Source organism: Mastomys coucha, unplaced genomic scaffold (genome assembly GCF_008632895.1).
Source record: "Mastomys coucha isolate ucsf_1 unplaced genomic scaffold, UCSF_Mcou_1 pScaffold13, whole genome shotgun sequence".
Taxonomy (NCBI): domain Eukaryota; kingdom Metazoa; phylum Chordata; class Mammalia; order Rodentia; family Muridae; genus Mastomys; species Mastomys coucha.
In genome coordinates, this window is record NW_022196895.1 from 10046156 (window position 1) to 10054241 (window position 8086).

Sequence of the window (8086 nt, forward strand, 5' to 3'; positions counted from 1 at the left end):
CCATCCACCTCCCCTCCCCTCCACCCACCACACCCGCCTCTTCCTCCTCTTCTCAGGTCCTAGAAACCCAACCCAAGGCCTCCTGCACACTAGGCAAACATTGTACCAACTGAGGTATAATGCCAGCCCTCCAACCACACTTTCCATGCCTGTAATGTTTGTTCTGATTCTACATCACACAAAACTTCATGTTGGCTCCTAAACAGCAAAAGACATGATTTTCAGGCCATTTGTTTCATTTCTCTTTTTCTTTTCTTCTCTTCTCATTTGTTTTCTCCTTTTCTTTTTCTTTTCTTCCTTCCTTTCTTTTTTTCCAGAATCATGTTGGTTTTAGCTTTTCCCCCCCACCCCCACCCAAACAAAGTGGCCTTGCAACCCCGGTAGCCTGCCTAACTTCCCCGTTTTTCGTATTATAAAATGTTCTAACACTCTACCACACAGATAAGCACTAGAAAAATTGCAGGGTTATTTTACTAACATTCAATGAGCCAATTTGCCTGTGTATGGGATTGAGAAGGATGCCAGGTATCCCATTCAAGTGATTAACCTCTTGGTTTATAAATGCAACAATTTCATGTGTATAAATAATATAATAAAAGGAACATTTATACCAAAGTCATATAACCTTCCCCTTTCTCTGTGCCTCTCCTTAATTAGTAAATAATTCATCAAATTCTGAAATGGATTGTGTTCCCACCTCCATTTCTTCATCCAATTATTATGAACTAGGACAGCAGGCACTTTTTCCCCTCGGAAGGCGTGCGATAATGAAATTGTTCAGGGCTGTCCAGAGCCTGTGTGACACTGCAGAGAACACAGCTGGCTCGAGCCTTGCCGAGCAACTTCCGGTTCTGAAGAATTGCAGCTGTCCTTTTAGTTTGACCTCTTGTATCTGAAGGTTAGCTAGTTGTTTCTCCACCGGAGCCTGTAAATATGGCCGGTGGAGAGCCAGACTCCAGCAGAGCAGGAGGGAGCGGCTGAGCAGACGTGTTGGCCTTAGCACGGCTTCTGCTCAGGTCCATTTTTGCACTGCTCATCAGCCACAGTTCCTGAACACAGAAATGTCCTTTATGTTGTAAATTATGTAAGATTATTGTGAGAACTTTCTTGTGGGAGCTATAAGTTCTCCCCCTTTGGACTTTTTCACGTGTGGAAAAACCTCTACATTAGATATAAATTAATATACTCTTGGGCTGATGACCTTTGCTTTCTTGCCTTTTACCTTTAAACGGAGGTAGAATAATGCCCAACATAGTATAATTTGCCTTTACAAAATTCTTCTATGTATGTCACTGTAATTCCCGAGGATGGTCTTGCTAATAAATCCCAGTAAAACCCTCCTTCATCGTTTACGTTCCTGCACGAGTTCGGTTTAGAATTTTATCATCATCCACATTCAACAGACTCAACTTTGTTACAGACAGACCTTGGAAGGTGTGCACTGAGCTTACAATGGGAGTGTTTTTACCTGGGGTTTCTTTATTTTCCCTCCAATGCATTAGAGTTTTATGGGAAAAGATAAAATGGTTACTGCCTCCTTTACCACGGCTTTTCAAATAGTCTCTTCAGCTTGAAGTTTATGGGTGCTGAAAAATCACCCTAATTTGCAGATTGTTCGGGCCCTGTTTACCGTGTCTTCATATTATTGTCAAGCCAAGGAAGCAATACTGGACACAGCAGAGTATTTATGACTGAGTCAATGGAAGAAATTACCAGAATCAGCTGGTGAAATGTGTGAATGGGATTCAGCCATGAGATTCCAGTGTTGTTCAGTGTGTCTCTGGTCAATAGGAACACTCAGATTTTCCTTTTGTATTCTCTGTCCTTACGTGTGTGCACATGTTGCATGTGTTCACGTGATCACATGCCACAGTCACGGGACAACCTTGGCTGTCATTCTCCGCCTGCTACCTTGTTTGAGGCAGGGCTTCTCAGTGCTCTGTTCTGTATTCCAGGCGAGCTTGCCCGGGGACTCCCAGGGTTCTGTTATCTCTATGTCTACCTCTCTGAAGGAGCATTAATATTATAGAGTCATACTTCTCTGTCTGCCTTATGTGGATGCTAGGGACTCAGACTCATGTCCTCAGCCCATCTTTTGTATTGTTTTAACTTATTGCACATGCTTTGTGTTTCAAACTGATAGCTTGAATCTAGACAACTCGATTCTTTCCTTAAAATCTCCCCTTCTCTTTCTTTAATAATAAATAAGCTATTTTCGGCTCTTCCTAGAGAAACTGTGTTGTTAAATTCTGGTTCTTTTTACACTTACAGCTCCTCCAGAGACAAAGGGAGTTCTGTAGAAATGAACAATGGGAAAGAACCATACAGGAAAATGATTGACTGAAGTTGCTAAAGAAATTATGTCTTAATCTTAATTAAGCAGTGTTTGACATCTGGGTGAAGGGATTGCTGGCTCTTCCACAGGAGTGCTTTACAATCAGTGCCCTCTGGGTGGCTAACCTGAGAAATGTTCTTCGCAGAGCAAATACTTTCTATCAGACACTGGTTGGCCATATCCTGATATGGAGCAGTGAAACTTTGATCAAGGTCAGGACAAATGGAATTTAAGAATTCTAGTCAATAAGGTGCTGTTTGCTTCCAAACCACTGGAGAGCTGCTTTTCCTGACCTTGGGGGATCAGATGGGGTGCAGATCTTGGAGTGTCCGTTCAGGGCATACTGAGAAGGAAAGGATGGCTATCTCATCATGATGGTCAGTAGATCTGGCTACATCTCATTGGGTCCATTTCCCAGGTGATGATGACTGAGAAAGAAGTGCTCTCCTGCAACCTTTTTGGAGAGCAAGATCTTGAAGCAGTGTTTGTACCACTGGTCTACTGACCCCAGGTCTTTTCTTCCAGCAGTTCTGTACTTTGTTGAGTTCCTCTCTTATTGGTCCTGTGCTCAATTTTCTTCTGAAAGTCCTAATCTCAGTTACTTCATATTAAGAAGGAGAGAGGAAGCTAGTATGGACTAATTAGGTATGGTGAGCAGACCTTGCTTAAGAAGAGACAGATGTTGACCAGGTATGGTGGTGCATGCCTTTAGTCTCAGCACTTGGGAGGCAGAGGCAGGTGGATCTCTGTGAGTTCAAGGTTAATCTGGTCTACATAGTGAGTTCCAGGACATCTAGAGTTACATAGTGAGACTCTGTCCAAAAAAAAAAAAAAGATAATGTTATTTATTGCATTTGAATCCTAATCAAGCTTGGAAGTAAGCTCCATTTCACTGATGAGATCATTGAGGTCCTTACACATGATTTTCCGAAGAATACACAGAAAGCTAGGACTACAGACTGTATTTGACAGCTTTCTGTGGTTGTGACAAAATATATAAGTTAAAAACTTGAAAGAAGGGGACATTTAGTTTTTCTCATGGCTTCAGATTTCAGCTCCCAGTTACTTAGCTCCTTTTCTTTAAGGCCTGTGGTGAGTGAGGCAGGACATCCTTGGGGAAGCCTTAAGAGAGAATTGATATCTTAGAGCATCCAGTAAAAGAATGGGAGAAGGGGGAGGAGAAAGGGACAGGGGAGAGGGTAAGGAGAGGGGAGAAGAAAGAAGAGAATGAGGGGGGCAAGGAAGACAAGGGAAGAAGAGAGGAGAGGGGATGGGAGGAGGGAAGGAGAGGAGGGAAGAGAAGAGACAGAGTCCCAATGTATTCTATTCTATTCAAGAGAACTGTCCCCAGTGACATCACTTTCTTCTACTTGGCCTCACTTCCTAAATGCTGTATCATTCCTCAGAAATAGCATAGTTACTACCATAGGTTAATATCATCAACTCAACAGGGTCTAGAATCACTGAAGAGACAAGCCTTGTGACATTATTTTTGAAGGATATCTTAATTATGCTGTGGTGGGAAACCCATCTTAATTACAGGTGGCCCATTCTCTGAGCTTGGATCTGGGAATGCATACAAAGGGAAAAGCTGTTTGAGCTCCAGCATTCACTGATCTTTGATTCCTGACTGCGGATGCACAGTGCCCAGCCATCCCTCTGCTCCTGGTGCCATGATTTTCCTGTCATGGTGGAATGACCCCCATTAAACCATCACCCAGAAAATTCTTTTGTAATTGCTTCTTGTTAGGTGTTTGGTCACAGCAAATAGAAAGTGACATACACAACTGCCAAGCCTTTAGCATATGACTTTTAGGGGACATTTGAGGCCCAAATCATGGTCAGATTTGAAATTTGAGTATATTGACTTCAAGGGTTTGCTAATTTCTTAAACTGTTAAGATCCTCTGACACACATATCACTTCTGTAGGGTCAAGTTTTCAGTCTGAGCCTTGATCATTGAGCCTACTGAGCCTACTGAGGAGGCTGAGACTCTAGATATGAGGTCTTTCCACTCATTTGGCTTGCCTTGTGCACCCCAATTTTGTATGAGACACAATGAAATGGAGTGTAGCTGGTGTCACATATTTCCTCTGATTTATTGGGTGTCATTTTTGTGCCCAGTTCTTGAGCTGTCTGTTTTCTGTGATTCTGGGCTTCCTGTGGATCTCTGCATTGTTTTTCCAACCCTGATCCTCTTTCATCATTCCTAGAGATTACGTGGACTATCCCATGCTGATATGGGGTATGTGGTTCAAGACAATCAATTTCTGTTCTCTTCATCCCCCTTTCTGTGGCTAGATTGTAGATGACGTCTCACCTTCTTTACCAAAAGCCATATGAGAGATATAGCAAACGGATCGCCCACTGGCAGAGACTGGAAGTACTTTAAGCGAAGTACTACCAGCCCTGCCTGAGTACTTGCAGAGTCAGCCCCAGGGCTTCCCAGGGGAAAGGAACCAATCCTGGTGAGAAGTTTCTTGAGAGACTTTATCAACTTCTCCGAGGTTTGAAGGCACTTATGACTCGTGGGGCTCAGAATTCCGATGCAGTTAGGGAGTTTGCTCACTTGAGTCATGGAAAAACAGCGGCAAGAGGCTATGATACAGAAAATCAGATCACTTTCCAAGTGCTGATTTTCTGAAGCCTTTTTGTAGACATGGAGTCATGTTGCTATGTTTCTAATCAGAAATGTCACCCATGGGCTTGGGTTTTGAGTGCCTGAGTCCAGGTTATTGGGATACTTTGATGGCTACGGAACCTTGTGTCTGGCTGGCGGAAGTAGGGAAGCATTTATAGGTTACACAGACCTCCCGTTCTAACCTCCTCACTCTGCTTCATGGTCATACATGGTCCGATACCATGTGAACAAACTCATACCATCCTTTGGTCCTTGTCCTAGTTAAATGATTCCTCCCAGGATTCTCTTTTTGTTTTATGGTAGGGCGGAAATAATTCAAGTTAGCTGCTTGGTTGTCTTATAACTCATGGATTCTTTTTCATCCCCATACCTATACACTTGAGATCTTCAAAGCAAGGAGGACAATGTCCTGTGGCCAAATACCCGACAAAAAGAACTTCCGGAAAGAAACTTTTATGTTGGCTCACAGTTTCCGAGTGCTACATGCATCGCCTCGGGAAAGGCAGGGTGGGTCAGCTTACATCCATGACAATGGAACTGAGAAGCAGTGCTTGTTAATAATATTGGACTACCCTGGTCTGAGCATGCCATACCAGAATGACTAGTAACCTGTGAGATTTTCTGAGATCTGGAGGCTAGAAAAGAGATTTGACATCAAGGTACAGACAACAATCAGACAATAATAAGAGTGTTGTATCTAAATACAATTCAGGCTGTTTAACCAAAAATTGCTTTTGATTTATGTTGAAAAGCCACAGTGAATGTTATTAATGTCTGGCAACGAACATCTCCCTTGCTTATTTCAAGTCATTGGTTGGATTTTAGTTACAAACGTGATTAAAATAGACAGTTGGGAAACATTCTCATGCTTTTGAGTGAGCTGATTTGATCAAGAGATTAGACTGAAAAGCTAAGGATTAGATTGAAAAATTAATTCCTTATTTTACTGCCTTCTCTCAGGCACTATGGCAGAGTAAAAGGAACTAGAAGGCCTGGTTCTTACTATAGGTCCTATCCATGACCCCTATCAAAGCAGTTAATCTTTGGAACTTAATATTGTCCTGAATTTTTCTGTTGTTACTCCTGTCCGGTAAGCATTTGCCAAATCTCTTCTGAGGGTCGGGTGTGCTTCCGAAAGAGCCCGTGCCTGTGAGGACACAGGCACGACCACGTGTGATCTCCGTCAAACTACTCCTCCTTCCTGAGGCCCACTGTCTGCCCACCTTTAGATGTGGATGTGTCGATTGAACTGGGCCACAAAGCATCAGTGGAGTCTCCTCTGTAAAAAGCAGCATTTGAACCATGCGATGTTTAAAACCTTGTCAGTTCTGAAAGTCTATTTTACAGAACCCCACAGGGAAGAGAATGGATTTCCACAGAGTCCTAGGGTTTCAGACTATAAAGAAGAAAAAAATTTTCTAGGTTGGAAACCAGATATAACACTTTACAAGGTTCTGGATTTTTTTCTCCTAATTAAAAAAAAAAAATAGTGACTTGTCTGGTCGGGTAGTTTTAATATGACTCTGCTGAAGGTCGTATATGAAGTCAGCTCATGGTTTCTCTAACATAAATCCAAGAAGGCATAGCAGTATATCCATGTAGAAAGCCTTTTTATAGTTTTATCAATTCTCTGTCTTTGTTGATTTCTTCTTATCTAGATTTTTTGCCAATTTCCGAATGTTATAACCTCTGATTATAACTCTTGGTTTTTTTTTCTTATTTCTAATATTTATTTTTACTTCAAAAATTTCAAAACTCCATAATTGAGGGTGCGTTTACATTTTAAAATTTTATCTTAATGATGGCCATTTTTAAAGATTTATTTTTATCTTTAATCATGTACATGCATGCATGTCTGTGTGAGGGTGCATCTCTCACACAGAATGCAGGTATGCCATGGAGGCTGGAAGAGACTGTTGGAGCTCTCAGAGGCAGACTTGGGAGCAGCTGTGCACTGCTTTATATGGGTGCTGGGAACTGAACTTAGTTCTCAGCAATACAGTGCTCTTAGTCACTGAGCCATGGCTCCAGCTCCCAACATGACCTGTTTAACCTCACAAAATGCACCGGCTTATCCCTGTCATGTGTTGAGGGATTGTTGATACCTGAATGGATACTGCAACTGTATCCTGATTACTGTTGCATAGTATATTGTCCATCTGTTGCTTTTAACCAGTGTGTATCTATTAACGTTTCACTTCTTCTAAGTAGGATGAATTTAGGCTTGTCCATACAGTGGGACTATCTTTGTCTTTCATGTAAGCGTACAGTAACATCAGGTTTAGATGCAGCATAATTATCAATATCGGCAGGTTTCAGTTCGACATCTTGTTGTTTGTCTTCTCTTTTTTCATCTGGTTTTTGGCTTTTGTTCCCCTCTCCATTTAAAGCATATTTAGAATTGTTCTTAGTATTACATCTTATTTCTATTGATGACTTATTAACTACGTACCTGTTTTATCTTCAAAATTGCTATTTAATATGATTAGCATGCTGGGGGTGGTGAATGTGGTGTATGTGGGAGTTAAAGATCAATTTTTAGAAGCAGTTTTGCTTTCCACCTTTTGAGGCAAATCTTATTGGCATCTGAAGATTTGCTTACTCCAGGCTAGGCTGGCCAAGAGCTGTTGAGCCAATCTCTTGTCACTGTCCCTTGCTGCCATCTTCCTCCAGGAGTGCTGGAATGACAGGAGCACCCAGCACATCGGTTCACAGGGATTCTGGGGATCAAACCCAGGCCACCAGGTTTGCATGCTGGACACTGTTATCTAATGACCTGCCTTGCTAGCCTATTTGTTTTAGTTTTAAATGTGTTGCCCTGGATTCTGATAGCATCCCCAATCTCACAGACTCTGAATCCTTGTTAATGTCACAGAAAACCCCACTTACAATAGTATAATTTTCTCTATTATGACTTGATATGTTACAAATTCTACAGTACTTTGTTAGTATCATTGTTTTGAAAACAACTATCTTATGAAGTAAAAATGGGAATTTTTCTTTCCCTTGATAGTATTGTTTTCAACACCTTTAATTTTCTCAGACTGAGTTCAAATGCCATTTCTCTTTATTCCAAAGAAATACCCTTAACGTTTGTAACCAGAATAACT